The sequence below is a fragment of the Leuciscus leuciscus genome (genome assembly GCF_965113295.1).
Source record: "Leuciscus leuciscus genome assembly, chromosome: 25".
Taxonomy (NCBI): Eukaryota; Metazoa; Chordata; class Actinopteri; order Cypriniformes; family Leuciscidae; genus Leuciscus; species Leuciscus leuciscus.
The window spans coordinates 3266828-3289615 of record NC_138724.1 but is presented as its reverse complement, the minus strand read 5'-3'; the positions used below and the strand labels follow the sequence as shown (position 1 = coordinate 3289615).

At 40.9% G+C, this 22788-nt stretch overlaps 4 long non-coding RNA genes across 6 annotated transcripts; 2 read left to right on the top strand and 2 right to left on the bottom strand.

Annotated features, from left to right (window-relative positions):
- Positions 1-3106: 3106 nt before the first annotated feature.
- LOC309490378 lies at positions 3107-4946 on the bottom strand. Its single transcript, XR_014202675.1, has 3 exons — positions 4832-4946; positions 4622-4718; positions 3107-3522 (listed from the first exon to the last, which is right to left on the bottom strand). It is a non-coding gene; the product is annotated as an uncharacterized lncRNA (long non-coding RNA).
- A 2388-nt stretch (positions 4947-7334) lies between these two features.
- LOC309490595 lies at positions 7335-8204 on the top strand. Its single transcript, XR_014202739.1, has 3 exons — positions 7335-7472; positions 7645-7823; positions 8068-8204. It is a non-coding gene; the product is annotated as an uncharacterized lncRNA (long non-coding RNA).
- Positions 8205-13173: 4969 nt separating this feature from the next.
- Positions 13174-18544, bottom strand: LOC309490582. 2 transcript variants are annotated; one of them, XR_014202710.1, is made up of 3 exons: positions 18530-18544; positions 17802-18186; positions 13174-13686 (listed from the first exon to the last, which is right to left on the bottom strand). It is a non-coding gene; the product is annotated as an uncharacterized lncRNA (long non-coding RNA). The 2 variants fall into 2 exon arrangements; XR_014202711.1 differs by lacking the exon at positions 18530-18544 and having other exon boundaries at positions 17802-18382.
- A 40-nt stretch (positions 18545-18584) lies between these two features.
- LOC309490596 lies at positions 18585-21705 on the top strand. 2 transcript variants are annotated; one of them, XR_014202740.1, is made up of 3 exons: positions 18646-18899; positions 18997-19457; positions 21000-21705. It is a non-coding gene; the product is annotated as an uncharacterized lncRNA (long non-coding RNA). The 2 variants fall into 2 exon arrangements; XR_014202741.1 differs by lacking the exon at positions 21000-21705 and having other exon boundaries at positions 18585-18899; positions 18997-19463.
- Positions 21706-22788: the final 1083 nt, after the last annotated feature.

Genomic DNA, 22788 nt, shown 5'->3' with positions numbered 1-22788 from the left:
CACCACTGAATATTGGGCCTTTGGGGAGGCACCATCTGGTCATACTATTTCTCCTTGGTACATAGAGGATGAGACTGACAGTCAGGTCCAGGGTTCCTTCCTGGTACCTGGCGGTGGTTCTCGAAGGGCTATCCCTGGCTCCCTTCGAATCCCTTCAGTCGGCTTTGCCTAGGACCTCACGTTCTAGATAGCCTTTCTCTTAGCTGCTTCTTATAAAGAGACTGGGAGACCTCCAAGCCCTGGCATTAACGCCAGCTTGCTTGGGGTTTGCCCCGGCGGAGTTAAGGCCATCCTGCATCCGAGACCCAGCTATGTGCCTTAAGTGCAATTTAACATGGCTAGGTCCATGGTCCTGCAAGCATTTCATCCTCCACCACATGTGTCGGCAGAAGAGAAGAGGTTCCTTGCTCTGCCAGTCAGAGTTCCGAGTATTACCTTGAGAGGTCCTCTTCTTGGAGGAGGTCGGACTTACTGTAGTGTGTTTCGGGTCACCTAATGAGGGGCTCCCGGCTAAACAAACCATAAGTAGGCCTACAAGGTGCGCAATTTGCCTTCACCTTTGGCTGTAAGGGCTCATTCTACTAGAGGCATGGTGTCCTCTAGAGCCCTCCTCTTGGGAGTGCCCCTCCAGGAGATCTGTGAGGCAAGCCGGTTGGGCTACCCCACACACTTTTATCAGGTTTTATAGTCTGCACCTCCCTAGTATGCCTGGCGCACATGTGCTCTCGTCCTAGATGGGTGCCTGAGTTCAGTTTCACTCTAGGGCAGGCCTTTTCTCGGTGCGTGGCCTAGTGGGCATTCGTTCCCCAAAGAGTCGTTTTCAACGACGCAGTGCGAGTTCCCTCGAAAGGGAACGTCTCGGGTTATGACTATAACCCTTGTTCCCTGAGAAGGGAACGAGACACTGCGTCGTCCTGCCACGCCCCTCAATGCCTGAGAGCGGCTTGCTTCATCGCGAGGCTAATGTGTGTGTGTGCCAGCGTCACTTTTATGCATCCGGTTATGCCGTCACATGTTACGTCATGACGCAACACCAATCAGGATTGGATTAGTTTCATTCATACTTCAGAGGCGCACGCTAAGGGAGCGTCCCCAAAGAGTCGTTTTCAACGACGCAGTGTCTCGTTCCCTTCTCAGGGAACAAGGGTTATAGTCATAACCCGAGACGTTATTGATTAACTAACTGATACTTAACACAATCATAACATTTTATTACATACAGATTAGTTAACACATCTTCCTTAGTAGTTAACAGTAGTGAAGAAGTAATTAACCCTCTGGGGACCAAAAACGCGCCCACGCGTTTTGCTCGTTTTTTTTTTTAGCAATGAAAAATAAACACAAAATGCTCTGTTAATTTTGATCTTTCATTTTCGTGTAATACATCAATCGATCCTGTTCAGTTTCTATTTTTTTTCTGTATACTCACAATACAAATAAAGTGTTTTGCTTTTTGACAAATAAAGAAAAACTAACATGATGCTATTTCTGCCTTCTCTCTGTCAGTAAACTCCCATTTGAAACGCGTTCGAAAATTATCTATAACTCCGCGAAAATTCAGTCAAACAGGCAAACAGACCCACGGGCATAAAGCTTGAGATCGCAGCTTTTAAATGAAGTAATTTATATAAAAAACAAATATTATCAGCTTCTGTAATCTGTATAAAAAGAGAGCGACTCCAGTCGAGCTCATTACGAGCCATTCAAAAGTAATGTGACCACTCCCCGGAGAGCGCATGCTATTCAAACGCAAATTCTGAGAACCATTTCAGTCTGTGAAACGCCCCCACATCAGCTGTAAACAAAGAGGCATAATATAGCCTACCTTATGGAGAAAATTTTCCGTGCTGATATGAGGAGCAGATCCCGCTGAGGAGTGAGGTAGGCTAAGTTATCCTTTCTCAAGTGTTAATGTGGAATAACGTTATGGAATAACGTTGTAGGCTTATGTAAACAAAAAGATGAATCGCGTTTCTATAATATGAATCGCACGTCTATTTGTAAAGAGTGTTTAGCCTAAATATGAATCGCGCGTCTGTGTGTGAAAGAATAAACTGCTTTTACAGTTACAGTTACTGCGTTACAGTCAGGCGAAGTATGAAAGACAACATTTTGTTGACTAGATTTGGGTACAGTTTTTACTGTAGAATATACTGTCACATCAAATAAGCTTTTCTGAATATATATAAAATACTATTTTGTCAAAAATAAAGTCATAGACTAAGATGTTCCAATGTTGGCTATATTCAAACTAATGAATACATATGATAAAATGTAGGCCTATAATCTTTTTTTTTTTTTTTTTACAAAGAAAGAGTACTTTTTTGCAGAAATATTGCTGAAATTGTAATTATTGTTGTAATTGTAACCTTTTTAATAAAATAGCAAAACATATTTACAAGATAGATGTAAGCAAAATCTTAAATGGTCAATATAAGTCTTCTTCAAAATATATATTTTGTCTTTGCATTGTGGCTCAGTCAGTGTCACACCTGAATGAATGGCTAATTATGCAGAGTCATTATGCAGAGTGGGTGGGACTAAGGTGTAAACTACTCCTCCCCCTCGCATATTGGCTTTCCAAGCAAAACCTGTTTTACACCATTTAAATCAATGCATTTTTTTTTGTGAACGATAAAGCAAGACTATTTTCACATAATTTTGAAGCTAGAACTGAAAGGGACAACATCCATTAGTCAAAAGTCTTGTGGGCACATATTTTGTATGAGTTTTGTGGTCTTATTTCAGCAACTTTCATTTTTATTTTTTTAAATAACCACGCATAAACATTATTCTCTTAAAAATACAAACATCTACATACATGTTGCTCGCATATTATGGTAGGCCTGTTTGTGCTATATAGAGTGAATTTACACCTTTGCCATTAACATGTTTATAAATAACTGAAAAAAGCACAAATGTCAGAGCATGTCAGAACATCTCAAGGGCCCCAAAAACAGCTTGGTCCCCAGAGGGTTAATGAAGAATTACCCATTAGTTCTTCAGTAATTCCTTATTAGTAATGAAGAAAGAAACAGTATTGTGAAGTGTTACCACATTTTCTACACATTTTAGTCCAGTTTAGTAAGAGATATTCGATTGTATGTTCCATGTTTACTTATATCATAATAATTAATTCATATCACATTGAATAAAGTGTGTGAAAGGTTTGATATTGTGTAGTTTGTGATCCTCCATCAGCAGCTGCAGTTTCTCTCAGCTGTATCAGTGCAGTCACTGTGACGTCTGACTGACAGAGGTTTTTGTACGACTCTTTATCACTGTGTGAACCATCTAGTGCTGCCTGGATAGTGTGCACTCTGACAGTAATAATCTCCTGTATCTTCAGTCTGGACTCCACTGATGGTCAGAGTAAAATCACTGCCAGATCCACTGCCACTGAATCTAGATGGAGTTCCAGTATTAAGGGTTGTTGCCCAATATATGAGGAGTTTAGGAGCTTCTCCAGGTTTCTGTGAGTACCAGGCCATACAAGTATATGAACCTGGACAGCCATTAGGGCTGTGCAATTAATTGAATTTCGATTTCGATTTCGATTTTTGCTCCCAACGATCACCAAAATAGTATAATCGAGTAAAAAACGATTATTTTGCCATGTTCTGTTTTGAAAGAACGCTCTTATTTTGTCTTGTGTTCTGAATGACGCGCGCACGCGCACATCCGCCCCTCCCGATGCCATAAACTCTCTCAGCTTGAATGTTTAAACTGATAAAACTTAAAACGAAGTAAAAATGATCAACTTTAGTTACGATGCAATGCTGGCCCGATTGTACAAGTGACAATTCCATCATGTCCCGACTCCTGAACGCGAGAGTGTAGTTTCGACGCTTGCCTTGTCCAGCGCATTTTGAGAGACAGAGAGAGAGAGGAGACGCAGCACCGCTGAACACTCACGCGGTTTGTGAAATTGCGTCTTGGAGAAAGTTTTAAAATTATTGATTTGATTTTATAATCTGTGTGGATTCATTTAGGCTACTCATACAATCTACATGCTAAAGTGAATCAATGTTTGCGGGGGAATTTCCCGCATTAGGCTATAAGTGGTAGACCTGCGGGAATATATTAAAATACTATATTTATTAATAGTTCAAAAAGTACAATCAATGTTCAAATTTCGATTTTTTAAGAATTGTTGAAAGGTGTCTTTGGTAACACTTTACAATAAGGTTAATTAATTAGCATTAGTTAACAATAATGAACAATACTTCTACAGTATTTACTAATCTTAGTTAATATTAATTTCACCACTTACTAATACGTTATTAAAATGAAAGGTTGTATTTGTTAACATTAGTTAATGCACTGTAAACTTAACATAAACAAACAATGAACAGCTGTATTTTTATTAACTAACATTAAAAAAGATTAATAAATACTGTAACAAATGTATTTCTCATTGTTAGTTCATGTTAGTTAATACATTAACTAATGTTAACGAATTAACATTATTGTAAAGTGTTACCGTGTCTTTTTAATAAATGCAACACGTTCCCAAAGTCATGTGAAATAATCGTGTTACATAATCGTGATTTCAATACTGACCAAAATAATCGTGATTATGATTTTTTCCATAATCGAGCAGCCCTAACAGCCATTATACACTGCTGTGTTTGTTTTGCAGTTTATAGAGACTGATTCACCAGTTTGAACCGTTTTTACAGAAGGAGTCTGAGTCACAGTCACCTGTCCACTGAAACCTGATAGAAATAGTGAGTTAGAAAAGCAGCATGGCTGTGTAACATTCACTGTTGATGATATTATAATATTCAATTTAACAATATCAATTTAATAATATTCTTGAAACATTTACCTTCAATGCACAGACAGAGAGTCCAGATGAAGATGTTGATTGTGTTCATTGCTGTAGTTTAGTCTTGTGTGATGATGAAGATTGTGTTCTGCTCTCAGTCATGAAGTGTTAAACTCACAGCACTATAAACACTCTCAGAGCACTGAAGCATGTGCTGACAATGCAAAGAAGTGGGCAGGATTTACAACAGCTTGTGCTGGTAACAAACTCATAAACTCTACATAGAAGATTTTACTTTCAGAATAATGTTATTGAACCATTTAGTGATTAATTGTACATATTTATTAATTGTGAAATATTTGTGTTTATGTTTGTCAGGCTGATAAGACACTAGGTTTTGTCTGGAGAATCATGAATGTAGATCATTTTAAACACATGTCATACGCAGCAGTTTCTCTGAGTACAGTTCTGTGCTACACCTTTACAAGCATGTTAACAATGACAAATCAAGAACTAAATAAATCAGTTTTACTATATTTAGAGTAATAATAAAAAAAGTCCATTATGGTCTTTGGAATCAATGTTGACATGTTGCTCTCTGGGAAATATTTTCATGATATCTATTTTTTCCCACTTCCCAAATACAGATAAAAGATGGAGGAGGAAGAAGAGTGTAGAGAGAGGAGGAAGGAGGAGGCAGGCGGGATGAATGAAGATAGAGGAAGGATGTCAACACAGGAAAGAGGAGGGAGGCTGGAGGAAGAAGATGGAGGAGGAAGAAGGGTGTAGAAAGAGGAGGAAGGAGGTGTTGGAGGAGATGGAGGACGAAGGGTGTCAAAAGAGGAGGTAGGAGGAGGAAGAAGATGGAGGAGGAAGAAGATGGAGGAGGAGACACACTGAAACACACAGATTATATATTTATATGCAGTATTTTCACTTTAATATTCACAGACCATCTCACAATTTGATTTATTGTACAGCACTACTTTCGATTTATTCATCCAATTTATCCTGATGGAAAAATAAAGCCTTAAACTCAAATAATCTTTTGTAAACGGGGTGTTTTAACCACACAAACCGCACTTCAGCTCAGTTTGAATGAAGCGCCCATAATACAGTTTCTTTCAGGGCTGCAAATTGAATCTGTTCCCGCCCAAAGTATAAAGCCAAATGTGATTGGTTGTAGCGAGAACGTGCTACGATTGGTCAGCGCAATGTGGCAGTTATCTGACTGGCTTAAGTAGATGGTGGGTGGAGTCCACTTATTTGTGGATTTGATTTTAGAACATGTTGAACTCTAAAACTGGTAGAAATTCAAAGCCATAAATCTAAACAAGTTGTTTCCCAAATGTGAGGTTGATATCTCAAAAATCTGCTTTCAGTGAGAGTTAGTTCGGGCGCAGTCCTGGATTTATGATTTGCAGTAGAGTTTTTCTCTCTCAAATATTACAAGCACACACACACACTTACACACTTATTACACACATACAAACCTCACTCTGACATCCATACCAACACACCCACACAATTATCACTGCATAATTTATCCAATTGGCTCAATAATATGCCGAAGCAGAAAACAGGAATAAAGTGAGTATTTGCTTTATAGGCCAAACCTGAAAAAATGGCACCATCTGGTAAAAAGCCTTTGATTTGAAGCCTCGCCAACAGAATGAAAGCCTGTTAACAAAGATTGCAGAATTTTATAGTTAAATGGCCCTGGGATTAAATTTCTTTACAATGCGGACATTTTTCTCGTCTGTTCCAGCTTCCAGAAGTTTATTCCAACAGGGTTTTCCAGAGCCGGATAATTTATACTTCACGTACCTCATGTAAGTAACTCTTTGTATTGTTAAAAGTTAGATTTTACCCTAATTAAAGGAACCGTATGTAAGATTGTGGCCAAAACTGGTACTGCAATCACTTTCAAATGACTGTAGAGCGGTGTATCCCCTCCCCCTCCCCCTGACCTGAGGTTGCCAGATAGGCTGCAGGATCCAGCAGGAACGTTTGTAGCTGCAGCTGTGGTAACTAGAGCAGAGCAGGCAACCCGGATGCCGAAACACTACTGACTTCGTGATTGGTAGATAGGTGGAGGGTGGCGCATCAGGCCAAAACACAACATGACAACATCAACATCAGTTGAGGGCTACAACTTCACTTTTAAATGACAATATCCTGGCCGGACTACTGTTGTCAGTGATATAAGTATTTGAAATGAACATGATTTCTTAATGTCTAGTGACATATCAGGGCCATTTTATGATTAATTGAAATACATTTCTTACATACGGTTCCTTTAACGTGTTTGTGTTGCGCAATCTGCAGAAGTATCGCTCTGTTTTCAACAAACTTTTGCGACCGCCAACTTCGAATGTTCTCTATCTCAAACAGATCGTTAACTTGAGCCACACACTGTATAAATCTACGTGTGTGTGTGCGTTGAATAAATAATGCTGTCTTTGTGTGATAGTTCAATGTTTCAGAGGTGTTTGTAACTTCTTCAAAAGCATTGTCTTGGCTTCGACATAGTTTGGCAGTGGACTCACGGACACACAGACGCACGGACACACACGAAGCCACAGCTAGCTGAGTGATTATCATCGGCTGGAGATTAATGTGCCACTGAAGGAAGTGTTGCCAAGTCTCCTGGTGTGGCAGAATTTAAGGAAAGATGGCCTGCCCTCTTCTAACCATTCCAGTTAAGTGACTTATCATTCAGTTTTTCCTGACACTACTCACTTCTGAGAATTCTTTGGAAATTGTGACTTGGACACGAGATAGTAGATTCACTTTTTTGCTTTGCATAAAGTTCAAATGTTGCTAATCTTTAAACCCCCTTAAATAACAGTCAAACATTCGCTGTCTTACAGGTGAACGAGGAGTTCTGGAGATGTACTGCGGTTCCCCTGGACGTTTATGTCACAGCTGGACAAGCACAGCCCAAAGCTCCTCGAGCTCTCGAGTGCCAAGAGGAGACACTGGTCAACGCATCAATAACTTGTTGATGGAGCTGATACTGGTGGGGCTAAAGTGGTTACACAGTTAAAAGGTACAATATTAATCAATTGAGTAGTTTGATTTTCAGTTATCTTGCTTATCTGGGTGTTTTATTTTGTTTGTTTGTTAATTAGACAGGTTTTTTTTTTCTAAATAGTCTCAATTGTTATTACTATTATTATATTATAATGAATAATAAGGATAAACTAATACAGACCTACAGTAATGATGTCATTACAGGGTTGGAGTGAATTTACCAACACAAGTAATGTCTTCATTATTGTTGTATTAACTAGGACCCAGTGCCAGTGCAGTGAAGAAGAGAGATGTCCCTCTGAGATGAGACGCCTCTTTGAGTGTATGGGAGAGAGTGGACAGGAGCTCATCTCTGATTACTGGCTCGGTCTGGTGAACTGGTTTATAATGTGCTGACTGTTAAAGATTGGAAACACAATGAATGCATTCATTCATCCATGGATTGTAAAACTAAACATTTATTATTATAGCCTACTAAAACATTATTTTCTGGAACAGATCATTTCATTTCTAAGTAAGTTTATATTCATTTTTGACGTAAACTCTTGCCAAGGTTTTAAAGGGTGCAAAGTAAATGTTTATAATGTGTTAATCAAAACATAACGTATTAAACATACTGAAGACATGCATCGAGTTTTTAGTTTTGTCGACTGAAGGCTATAGCCTAGTAAGGTTTCAGTAGTTCTCAGCTCACACACAGGCAAATGCTACGGTTCTCGAGTCAAGAACTGGTTGTTGCAGCAGTTCTCGGATCACCAGCATAGAACCGAGAACTGTTTCTTTCGGAGGCGTTCGATACAGAACCGACGACTGGAGAGACTGCACATGCGTGATCGCACCGTCTCTGAACCGAACTTTCTTTTGGCCAACAACTGATGCTGTTTATAGGCTACTGTCTATGTGCTGTGCTGATACATGAGCACGGGTGAACCAAGGACTTGAATGAGGGGCCGAATTCGGCGAAATGTAAGTTTATTTAATTACAAATAAAATAAAAATGATGAAGACCAGTTTATTCACTTCAAGACATGTAAAACATCCGCGTTTGCGCATCGCCTTAGGCCTACAGGGTTCATTTTCAAAATGTAAATGTAAGAAACCTATCCAAGATGACTATGATGATGAGTACTATTATTTAACTGAAGTTATGATTACAAATGCCTTTATTTGAATGTATTTTTATCCGCCGGGATGATAGAATTGACGTCATTACGTGATGACGTAAAAGAACTGGTGAACCGTTTTTTTGAACCGGTTCATTGAAACGAACTGTCCGAAAGAACCGGTTCGCGGAAAAGAACCGGACTTCCCATCACTAATTGAGGGTCTTAGGAGTTTGAATCTTAGGCACAGGAACAATTATTGAGTCCTTCCAAAGACAGGGGACCATATACAGCTGTAAAGACAACTGAAAAATAAAGCAGAAGATGTCTGCCAGCTGGACAGCACAGTTCTTCAGAACACGACCCCCGATCCCGTCGGGACCTGGACATTCTTTTACACCACAAAAGAGTTTCAAGACCATGAATTTATCAATGGGCACAATATTATTCACAGGAGTTAAATCAACATTTTTAAAAACAGACATCTCCTCACTAAAATCATGGACATTAAAACGCTTATAAAAACCGTTCAGTTCATTGGAAAAGTCCAGTTCTGTTTTTCCATTCTGAGTAATACAAAGCGGTTTGGATTGCAACCCCATTATGGTTTTCACGCCCTCCCATGCAGGACGTGAATTTCCAGTATGCAGCTAGTTTTCTACTTTGTCTTTATATATGCGCTTGGCAAGCTTGAGTTCCCTCTTCAACTGTTTAGATAGTACCCTGTACTGTATCATATCCCCCTGATTAAAACTAATGTTCCTCTTATTAATTATGCTTTTTACTGATTTAGAGACCCAGGGTTTAATAAAAACGATAACGTAGACAGACAATACAGGTTAATGGACTACACACCACTCTCACACACTGCTGCTGTGTGTCGCCATTACCAGCGCCATCCAAGTTTATCTCTATATTTGGATAGAAGACCAGTAGTAGTTGTATCTTTTGATCTATTATTCATTGGCAATGCAATAATTATGCCTTCAAAGCATCAAATTGATTTAATATTGGCATATAATTACCAATAGATTGAAATACATAGAAAGAGAACTGTTTCAATTTCCAAGAAACAAATGTTACTTGTTTTACACAAGCTGAACAGTATTGAACATAATAACCTGTATTATGAATATCAGGTGATCAGAGAACAAATATAAAATAATGGTTCATACACTAATAATAATTATCTTGTCTTTTTAGCAAGGGCATAGGTTTGGCCTCAGCTTTGGTGGGGACATCCCCCTCCCCCTCTAGCTACACTCACTCACAAATACATTACATAAATAGAATGTAGAAACGAAAAATGTCTCAGATCCACTGTTTATGTTGACTGCAAGATTCTAAGTTAAGGTCAGCTAATTAACATTCAGTGACTTGCTAACGTAGCATTCTATCATGATAGCGTGACTTCTATGAGTCTATCAGTGCTGCACAGCCTAATCAATACTCTTAACCTTAGTTGAAAGATTGCTGCTGCTAGGTTTAACTGTAACAACATGGTAACACATACTATCACCAATCAATACTATTTTCCACAGTAGAATCTGCATTTGAAAGCCTGGTCAGTCACTACTACTGCTAGTTTATTTGTGTGGCTAGTTATTTTGCCTACTTACACTCTGCTTTATGAAAAAGCTTCGTATGTCCCCTTTCTTCTTCTTGGGTGGCATAGCTGATCTATCTACAAAGTACAAAAAGTGGCAAAAAACGGAATATTAAAATGTTTTACTCTGGCCTTTGTATGTGGCAGAGAGACAGCCCTGGTAACTTACCGTCGGCGTAATTTACCATTTCTCTCTTTAGGCGCGTTCACACGGAGATGGCGATAGTCAACTTCATCTTTGCAGCCGAGTCGACACTTTTAGAGAAAACACTTGTTTATTAATAAAAATCAATACACGCGTCACCGGATTTACAGATGCACGCACACATATTATTTCGAAATAACGAGATATTGTGTTGAAATAACATATTATTATTAATAATAGCCTACATCTTTTAGAATAGGTCTATTTGATTGAATACTGAATGTTGCGCTTGTTCAATTTAATAAAATTAAAACTTTAATTGTGATCATTAACATAACTGAATATTAAATATTTAGTGGCCAAGTTTTGCGCAGCTCCACGTCAATGATCTAGCACCCACTCAGCACATGCGTTAAAAATTCTCTGGCGCTGTCCCTGCAGAGAAGCTACTTAGGCAGTGTAATTATTTTTATGAATTTTTTTTAGTTTAGTTACCCTTTTTTCCATGTGCTGCATGCTTCGCGGTATTGCGGCTATGGCGGCTCCACGCTTACCGTCGGCGTCGTCGACGCGCGCGCGCGCGCGCACACACACACACACACACACACACACACACCACCCGTTCGCTGCCAGTGCAAGCACAAAAGTAGTCCCGGCCCGCGCGTGTAGCCTGTCAGATACACCGCCACCAAATCAAATTACGGCGTTTCTTGTACTGTCGTTGTTTTGGCCGTTGGAATCGATCCAAATAGCAGCGCAAAGATCCAAATAGCAGTTCAAAGGAGCTTGCTAAATATTGGTGGGGACAAATTTGTCATCTCAAAATATTGATTGGGACTAGTACCTAGCGTCCCCCCCTAAACCTACGCCCATGCTTTTTAGACTTCTAAAGCTATATAGATCCACTTTGGGACCTGGAAACCCTGAAAGCTCACCTTCACCTAGAAATTAGAGAATGGGTATATGGGTATATGTATATATATGAAGTTGACCGCTGTGTTAATCACTTTTTGTCATATGATATCAGCACCATGTTATTCTGCTGTAGTAATCACAAATGAAATGCTTGTCTATCACAATTTCACAAGCTCTCCACACAAATTTTTATAGTCACTTGTATGATATCTTAGAATCATTTACATGAAGGATCATTTTCTTTTGACAAGTAAAGATAATGATTAAAAGGTTATTTTGATGTTACTAATGCAGCACTGTAGAATATTTGTAGATATTTGGAATTGTCATGTTTTGGGGGGCTTTGACTGCTGTGTGATGATGCGTCATCTTTTTCTTTCTGTTTTTCCTTGCAATTCCTCTACAGGTTTCGGTGACTTGACAGAGGACGCTACATATGGGCTCAAGAGTAGTATAGGCGCTTTCGATGACATTGAGGACAGCACCGGTGCACTGAAGATGAGTACAAAATAAACCTGCCTTGCCTTTATATCAAACAGCCCTTTTTATGAAGTGATTTACAGTATCATCAGAAACCCAACTGTTGGAAAATAGTGCACTTTGATTTTTACATTTCAAACCAAAGCTACTAAGTGTTTTCACCCATAGCTTAGAGATAATCAAGGCCAACATATCTTCAGGAAAGTATTGACAATATAAATAATTGCCCTTTGCTAAAATGTTCAGATTATGTATTTTTATTAGAAACAAAGACAAAATACTAACTATGGGTAAAGTTTTTTTTTTTTTAGCTTTTTAATTGCTTTTCCTTTCCAGCACTTTTATAGAATGTCAATTATATCATCGAAGCTTTTAAGATATATATCAAATTTGCCTGGCCCACCTCCACTTCTGGCTGGGTCCCCGGCCCAAAACTGGCCCAACACACTGAACATGGACACACAGAGCTTCCTCTGGCCCAGATGTGGCCCACACCCTGTAAAGTGACTCTTATTGACTGATATGGCCCAGGTCTGGCCCAGGCACTGTAAGACAGATCTGGCTGAGAGTCGGCTGGGCAGAAACTGGCAGTGAAACACAAACTCAACCAAGGGTTTTTATTATAAAATTAACAAATACACTTTAATATAAACATGTATGAACTATGAACAAATACACTATGATATTAACATTTATTAACAACACACTGATTCTTCATTTGTGATCATGTATTAGTTATGATTTTCATAACATTTTCATATACATTTACACCATTGTCTATAAATGTAATGATTATATAACAATTATTTCTTTTATGATATTTTTATATCCTAAACTTTTTAATCTCCTCTAAATGATCAGTTTGTCTGCGCTGCTTCACTAAAGCAGAAGTGAAAGTGTTCCAGTCCAGATCATGTAACCAATCAGAGAGTGAGACTGAAAACACATTTGCATTGTCAGGGTGGAGTGATTGTGATCCTCTCAGAATAGAGCAGCTCTGTCTCCAGAGACCATGTTCAAACCCCAAGAGCTTTATTTGACATTTACTGCTACATCAACCTTCTGAAAAGCACCTGCATCTTCATCTGTTAGTTGAATGATGTTGTCAGACACAAAGTGAACTTGTTGAGAAGCTTTATTGAATGTTGCAGCAAACACAGCAGATTGAAAGATCACACACACACACACACACACACACACACACACTCAGTTTCAGTATTGAGTTGTAAATCACTACAGCTGCATCACTAGACTCATGTGAATCCTGCCTGACACAGGACACTCAGATACGGCTCATCTTCAGGAGAGAAACATCAGCACTCAGAGCTCTTGTGGAACGAGACCTCATGAGGAGCTCCATCATGTGTTACTCTGCAGACGTACAGCTCTCCCTCTTCCCAGCGTGCTTTGCTGAGGGTCAGGACGCTACTGCGGCTGTAGCCGCCGTCCTGCTGGCTCTCTGCGCTGGTCAGAACCCCCTCGGTGACCTCTGACCCGTCCAGTGTCCAGCTCACCAGCGCCCCCTGTGGAGAGTAAGAGCTGAGCAGGCAGAGCAGTGCGGCTGAGTCTCCAGAGATCTGCAGAGAAGAGGGCGGCAGCAGAGACACTGAGGGCTTCACTGTGGGACCAGCTGCAGGAGACAAACACAACACACACACACAACACTTTATTTAAAGCTTTCATACATATTGCGTTATAAAAGTATGTTTAATACATTAATTATGCACTGCTATATACATTAAAATGCATGTATGATCTAATCAAGTGTAACAGCAGTTATAACACATATTATCTATTATCAGGCCGATCTGACTGCTTTAATTCCAGCAATTATTCACTCTGAACATAAATATATTAATTTTTTAGATATTCACCTGAACTGAAAATGTAACTCAATTTCAAACAGAGTTAAAACAGTTGAATCATACAGAATGAACAAAACACTGAATTATAAGCACAACATGAGCAAAAGAGATTCAGTATCATTGACTGAACTACAGAAAGTAGCAACATTTACATTCTGATGTCAAATCTCTTTTTCCATGTATGATTTCTACAATAAAAGATGAACTAAATATGAACTCAGTGTAGAAATAAATGAAGGAAAAACAAGCCTGTAATAAACTGATTAAACTCATAGTGAGACACAGTGTGGAAATATGTTTAGAATTTTATTTAATTTATATATATATATATATTTTTTTTTAAAGGAATAATGCTATTCTTATAATAATATCTGTCATGAACTGCTCCGAGACTTGAAGGTAGATCCAAATGCAGCTTTTATTAAGAGGCAATCCAGACACGTAATCCAATAAACAGGCAGTGGGTCAAAACACAGGTAGGCAGTCCAAACAAACAAAAACAAAACAAGACAGGCAGGGGTCAGAGGCAAGAGAGTAATCCAAGGAACAGGCAAGAAATCCGAAAACCAAGAAACAAGAAAACCAGGAAAAACGCTCAGAGTTGCAGTGTGACACTAAACAAGACTTTGCCGGGAATGATGAGGTGAACCGGGCTTATATGGGGTGAACTAAACAATATAATGAGACACAGGTGAATGTGATAATCAGGGATGATGAGTCCGGGCAGTGAATTATGGGAAATGTAGTTGTGAGTGAATAATGATAGTCTTATGTGGAGTGCCCTCTGGTGGCTCTCAAGGGCACTCCAGCTGGTGACCGTTACATAGCCCCCCCTTTAAGGAGCGGATTCCAGACGCTCCTAAAACTGTCCAGGAGGGAGGTGGAGCGGAGGCGGACTCGGGGGCGGGATGGAGGGCCAGAACCGTGGAGCGGATAACGACCTGGAGACTGCAGCAAGACGGGAGGCCAGGGCGGATCAGGCTGTGCAGGCGACCATGGCGAATCAGGCTGTGCAGGCGACCATGGCGGATCAGGCTGTGCAGGCGACCATGGCGGATCAGGCTGTGCAGGCGACCATGGCGGATCAGGCTGTGCAGGCGACCATGGCGGATCAGGCTGTGCAGGCGACCATGGCGGATCAGGCTGTGCAGGCGACCATGGCGGATCAGGCTGTGCAGGCGACCGAGGCGGATCAGGCAGTGCAGCCGACCAGGGAGGAGACGACCCTTCAGGCGGCCAGAGAGGAGACGACCCTTCAGGCGGCCAGAGAGGAGACGACCCTTCAGGAGACCAGGGAGGAGACGACCCTTCAGGCGGCCAGGGCGGAGGCGACCCAGGAACAGGAACAGACACCGGCTCAGGAACAGGAACAGACACCGGCTCAGGAACAGGAACCGGCTCAGGAACAGGAACCGGCTCAGGAACAGGAACCGACACCGGCTCAGGAACAGGAACCGACACCGGCTCAGGAACAGGAACCGACACCGGCTCAGGAACAGGAACCGACACCGGCTCAGGAACAGGAACCGACACCGGCTCAGGAACAGGAACAGGCACAGGCTCAGGAACAGGAACAGGAACAGGCACAGGCTCAGGAACAGGAACAGACACCGTGTCGGCGGCCATCTCTGCTGAGGGCTCAAGCGACGTGGCGGTGGTCATCTCGTCTGGAGACACTGGCTCGGCGGAGACCATCTTGTCCTGGGACACTGGTTCGGCGGAGACCATCTTGTCCTGAGACACTGGTTCGGCGGCGGCCATCTTGTACGAAGACACTGGCTCGGCGGCGGCCATCTTGTAAGGAGACACTGGCTCGGCGGCGGCCATCTTGTTCGGAGACACTGGCTCGGCGGCGGCCATCTTGTACGGCGACACTGGCTCGGAGGCGGCCATCTTGTCCGGAGAAACAGGCGTGGAGTCGGCCATCTTGTCCGAAGACACAGGCGTGGAGTCGGCCATCTTGTCCGAAGACACAGGCGCGGGAAGAGGAAGAGGAACAGATTCAGGCTCAGTATCAGGATCAGATTCAGTCTCGGCGGGACGAGACTCTTGACGGGCGGACGTGACGTGAAACTCAGTCTCTGGATCGGCTGACGTGACGTGAAGCTCAGTCTCTCGATCGGCAGAAGTGACGTGAAGCTCAGTCTCTGGATCGGCAGAAGTGACGTGAAGCTCAGTCTCTGGGTCGGCAGAAGTGACGTGAAGCTCAGGCTCTGGATCGGCAGAAGTGACGTGAAGCTCAGTCTCTGGATCAGGATCAGCGCGCTGTGAGCTTGACGGGACCAGCGGCGGCGAGGGCTTTGAGCTGGGTAGGACCAGCGGCGAAGAGGACTCTGAGCTGGTTAGGACCAGCGATGAAGAGGGCTTTGAGCTGGACGGGACCAGCGATGAAGAGGGCTCTGAGCTGGACAGGACCAGCAGTGAAGAGGACTCTGTGCTGGACAGGACCAGCAGTGAAGAGGGCTCTGTGCTGGACGGGACCAGCGGTGAAGGCTCTAGCTTGGCATGCATGTCGCTTGCTGTCTCAGGGGCGGCGGGCATGACGCATACTGCCTTGGTTTCGGCAGATTTGGCGTGAAGTGCGGGCTCGGCTGGACTGGCGTGAAGTGCAGGCTCGGCTGGACTGGCGTGAAGTGCAGGCTCGGCTGGACTGGCGTGAAGTGACTCAGCCAGCAAAAGAGCCTGGATTATATACTTTTGAAGATTCCAGCCAGGGTGATGAAGTGGCATAAGGGAGCTGATCGGCTCGGATAGTCCTCCACGGAAAAATATCATTAGGCATACTTCATCGAAAAATGCCAAAGGTGCCAGCTCAATAAAGTCTCTCACGTACTCCTCTATGGGCCGGTCTCCCTAACGGAGACACATAATCTTTGCTGCTGGATTCATGGTGGTCATTGCTGCTGGATCTTGGTACGGCGAAGTCTTCTGTCATGAACTGCTCCGAGACTCGAAGGTAGATCCAAATGCAGCTTTTATTAAGAGGCAATCCAGACACGTAATCCAATAAACAGGCAGTGGGTCAAAACACAGGTAGGCAGTCCAAACAAACAAACAAAAACAAAACAAGACAGGCAGGGGTCAGAGGCAAGAGAGTAATCCAAGGAACAGGCAAGAAATCCGAAAACCAAGAAACAAGAAAACCAGGAAAAACGCTCAGAGTTGCAGTGTGACACTAAACAAGACTTCGCCGGGAATGATGAGGTGAACCAGGCTTATATGGGGTGAACTAAACAATATAATGAGAGACAGGTGAATGTGATAATCAGGGATGATGAGTCCGGGCAGTGAATTATGGGAAATGTAGTTGTGAGTGAATAATGATAGTCTTATGTGGAGTGCCCTCTGGTGGCTCTCAAGGGCACTCCAGCTGGTGACCGTTACAAATATCATTGTTTTAGATTAAATAATTGTACAAAAATATCAGTAACACTTTAATTAAAGCCTTTATACATATTGCAAAAGTATTTTTAAGGCATTAATTATATATTGTTTTACACATTATAATGCATGTACAATCTAATCAATAATTGTAACCAAGGTTTTAACACATTATAATATTATCTATTCATTGTTACACCTCCAAAAAATATATAATACACTAAAACTCATGACAAACAACCAATTCTAGATGTAACAAGGAATTAGCAAATAGTATAAAACATTTTAACTTTGGTTACAGTTATTTATGAAAACATACATGACATTATAACATACACTTTTGATACCTTTATAATGCATTATACATAAAGGCTTTAAGTATCACCACAATATCTAATAATCATTATTATTAATAAATGTTGTTCTTGTTTCCACTGTAAAACACTTTCTGAAATATAAATTGTATTTTTTTATTAGGTGATTAAATAGACAGACTTACCGATCACCAGTTTAGTTCCTCCACCGAAAGTCCACCACAGTGATACAATCTAATGAAACGCTCGTACAAAAACCTCTATTCCACTCGAGTGAACACACACTCCAGCAGAGAGAGAGAAACAACACTTCAACACACTGATATTAGAAGATCCTCAGCTCTTCTCAACACTCACTCATTCAGATTTGACTAAATGCTTTCTGATATAACACTGTTTAAAGAAATATATTTGATGAGCTGTGACCTCTGAGGTGACCTTTGACCTCTTTGATCATGGATGATGTTGTGGAGTTTCTCAAAATGATGCTTCTGTTCTTCATATGCAGATCAATCATCATGATTCACAGAAAAACCTGCAGCTTCAGACTTCAATCTTCAGTGAAAATCTCTTCAAATAATCTGAGTTTATTGAATATTAGAGCCAAAGTCAATAGAAAGTGTCAACAATGAAAATATAAAAGGTATTTTGCATGTTCTACACAGTCAAGCATGTTTTCATATTCAAGGTCTGTTCTAAAAGTATCTGGACTGGTTATGAATCTCCACACAAGATCATGAAACGTGAACAAGCTCTAATATGTCTCCATCTTTAACAGCCTGTTTCTTCTCCATTTGATGATTTCAGACACACATGAGGCTTCATGATAGATGGAGTGACACCATGAACTCTGATTAGAGATTCACAATCAGTCCTGATACTTTCTGAACAGACTCATGATTCATGATCTTACTTTAGTGATGGCGGTTCATCTAGTGGAAGTGTAGCAGTGATGATGGTCACATGACTGAATATGGACACAGACATGGACGTTCATCTGCACATCCTCAGTGTCTCAGGAGTCACAATAAAAATACAAAATAAAGTCATGATTCTGTAACTCTAGTGTAAATTAGTTTGTTATCAGCACAAGCTGTTGTAAATCCTGCCCACTTCTTTGCATTGTCAGCACATGCTTCAGTGCTCTGAGAGTGTTTATAGTGCTGTGAGTTTAACACTTCATGACTGAGAGCAGAACACAATCTTCATCATCACACAAGACTAAACTACAGCAATGAACACAATCTACATCTTCATCTGGACCATTGCACTGTTTATTCAAGGTAAGATGTAAAAACTGACTCTGGTTTTGGTGTTTTTGTAAAAGTATATGATGATAATAGTTTTAAACACTAATAGTTTTTCTTTTCTCTTCTTCAGAATCCAGAGGAGTGACTTTGACTCAACCTGAAGTTAAAACTGTCCAACAGAGTCAAACAGCAACAATAGAGTGTAATATAGATGTAGGAATATACTACAGCAACTTAGCCTGGTATCAGCAGAAACCTGGAGAAGCTCCTAAACTCCTGATTTATGACATAAGAAGCCGTTATACTGGAACTCCATCTAGATTCAGTGGCAGTGGAACAGTAAATACTGGACGAGATTTTACTCTGACCATCAGTGGAGTCCAGACTGAAGATACAGGAGATTATTACTGTCAGAGTTATCACAGCAGCGGTTATGTGTTCACACAGTGATAAAGAGTCGTACAAAAACCTCTGTCAGTCAGACGTCACAGTGACTGCACTGATACAGCTGAGAGAAACTGCAGCTGCTGATGGAGGATCACAAACTACACAATATCAAACCTTTCACAGACTTTATTCATTTATTATGATGTAAATAAACATGTAACATAATAATATAATTTAATATATCTAACTAAACTGGACTAAAATGTGGAGAAAATGTGAGTGTTGCTTGTCCCTGTAAAACTTGCCACTACAATATTATCAATACAACTTAATGGAGTTTATTGAAAATAACTGAGTTTAGTTGGATTAACAGTGTTGTTCATCATTATGCACACTGTATATAATGAATCGCTATATAAAGTCAGATGTCAGTGAGTATAAAACACTGAGAGTCCACAGTCTGAGCACAAGCGCTACTCTTCAGCACAAACACAACATTCAATAACAGAAACAACTCTATGGGCCCTATCTTGCACCCAGCGCAATTGACTTTGTACACCGACGCATGTTTCATTACTTTTTCGCACCCACGCAAAGCGCGCTTTTCCCTCCACGGAAGCACGTCGCTAAACTAGGGAATGAACTTGCGCTCCCGGGGGCGGTTCAGCGCAAAAAAGGAGGCGTGTTCCGGCGCAAACAATCCCTGGTGCTATTTTACTGTTCCATAAAACAATTGCGCCACTGGCCAGAAAAAACCTAGTCTAAAGTCAGTGGCGCGTTGCGCATGTTATTCATATGCTATTTTAAGGGCGCATTGGCCATAATCAGTGTAGCATGTGTACAACGCACATACTTTAATTCTCTCATCTAAACAGCAGTTTTCATTTTTGCAAATCATACATTATTACAATAGATAGATAGATAGATGATAGATAGATAGATAGATGGATAGATGGATAGATAGATAGATAGATAGATAGATAGATGATAGATATATAGATATATAGATAGATAGATAGATAGATAGATAGATAGATAGACAATTTATTATAAAAGCATACATCTAGCTTACACATTTACCCAAATTATCATACGCCTGTTTAACCGAAGTTAATTTGGGTGTGATTCTCCATCCCCAACATCCCTGACGGGAACGTCGGTCTCCTCGGCTGTGAACCGCTCCTGGCGTGCACCTGGCAAATCCGCCGTTATAATAGGAATCCGCTATAGAACAAGCGCGTCTGCTCTTAAAGGGAATGTGAGATAATGCTCTGATTGGTTTATTTCACGTTACGCCCAAACCACACCTATGAATAATGAAGCTACTTCAGACCAACCCCTTTTAGATTTGCGCCCGGCGCAAGAGTCATTTATCCTGCCGGTGTAATAGCAACAGCGCCAAGACCCGCCCACAAAGTTACTTGCGCTTTGCGCTTTGACACTTGCGTTTCAGAACGTTAAAATAGGGCCCAAGATCTCACAGAGACTCACGAGATCCAACGTGACTTGAGAAGAAAAACAAATGATCATCATTATCCACACTGTATATAATGAATCGCTATATAAAGTCAGATGTCAGTGAGTATAAAACACTGAGAGTCCACAGTCTGAGCACAAGCGCTACTCTTCAGCACAAACCACAACATTCAATAACAGAAACAACTCTAAATGTCCAACAGAACTGAACATTAGACATTAACATAAACTGCCAACATCTTTCCCCGTGTGCTCTACGATCTACTTCAGGCTTATGATGCTAAACGCAGCCCTGGCACGTGGACCTGGAGTTCCCAGCATGCTTTGCAAGGGACTGCATTAGGAGAGTCAATTAAGGTATTAAATGCTAATTTATGTGTTTTACACTGTATCTCTGAAGAGCCTGTTTCTGTTTTCACACAATTTCTCTGCGTTGGTCCTAAAATAATAATAAAAATCCTACGCTGACTTTTTTTGACAGATGCGTTACACCAGCATAGAGATCCCAGCGCCGACAATTAAGCACAACTATAATAATGGGCCGCTGATGTACGAGTTTTATGGGCCGTTTAGACAAAAAAAATGAAACAAAAGTGTGAGATGTATCGGCCCATAAAGCACATCAGCCCAGCGGAGAAAGGCCATGTCTGCCAGATGTTCAGTCCGCTCCTGGTTGGACATTTAGAGGAGTTTCTGCTATTGAACTCTGTGGTTACCATTGTGCTGAAGAGTAGCGCTGTCAACTGTGATTTACACTTTGCTGCAACTTCATGTGTTTAATAACCCCAAATCACAATTTCTCACTGAAGCAAATTCTGCGATCAGCAAAGAGCAGGTGCTAGTGATGGAGAAATGAAGCTTTGTGAAGCACTGAGGCTTTTCCCTCAACTGTATCGTAGAATGGTTCATTACACCAAGCTTTTCAACACACTGCACACTAACAACATCTCGTGGTCAAAAGCTGGAAAATCTGCAGACGACACACACATTTATGATCTATTTATGATAGACGACATTTTTGATTGTTTCAAATAATAATTCAGTTTGTTAAACACCATATAAGGCAATACAAATATTTAATCTAATAATAGTCTTTCACGTCATTACTTACATAATGTATTAATGAATGTGAATAAATGTATGAGTCTGTGAATATATGTATGAAAAAATAATAAATGTACAAATGAATAAGCTAATTGTGTTCTGTACTGTTGTGTTGTACAGTGAGGGACTGTCACAGTGTTTAGGGATACGCTTCGATCAACACAAGCAGTCTTATGAGTTCATAGTCAAGGATCGTGTGAATATGATCAAAATAAATGAAGGTTATTGTGGAACGGTCAGTTGAAGTGCTTGTGAACTGGGGATTAATACTGAAATTGAACATGCACAAAACTACTTGTAAATATTCGTATTATGATTTCTTCTTATCAAAGAATCTAATAACACTGGAGCTGCACAAGGGGTTCGCGCTATTTCTGAATCAGAATATGAAGCAGTCACGTGGTTGTGTGTGAAAATGAAGCTTCGGACGTCACAGATAACGTGGTTATGGTTTTAAATTTTTTTTTACTTAAGTGTGATTAGATTTAGAAGTAAACATTTAAACCGTTAGATTATATAGAGCGATCGTGTCTCTTTAGAGGACTTGGAGAAACCACACGACTCATATGATTACGCCTGTTTCACACATAGGCTTCTCCATTTGCAGTGTGTATGTGTCACAGGAGCAACACACACTATTGTGTTTCCTCCTCCACGAAGTGCCGTCCATTATGTCGTGTTGTTGAGGATCTACTGTGTAGTTTTCTATTAATTAGTTCCCCAAAAACACTCTCCCTTCAGTAGATCCAGACTATAACTGAAAGTTTTGAGTTTTGAGTTTTTCTTTGTTCAGTTTGCACACTAAATATGGGCTGGAGCTCTTCATTTTGAACTCTTAAAGTGCACCAGATTGATGAATTTAACATTAAACTGCACAACATTTTCTCCCGGAGGAGTGCATGCCCCCGAACCCCCTGGAGGACCCAAGGTCACCCACCACAGTTTTACTAAAACT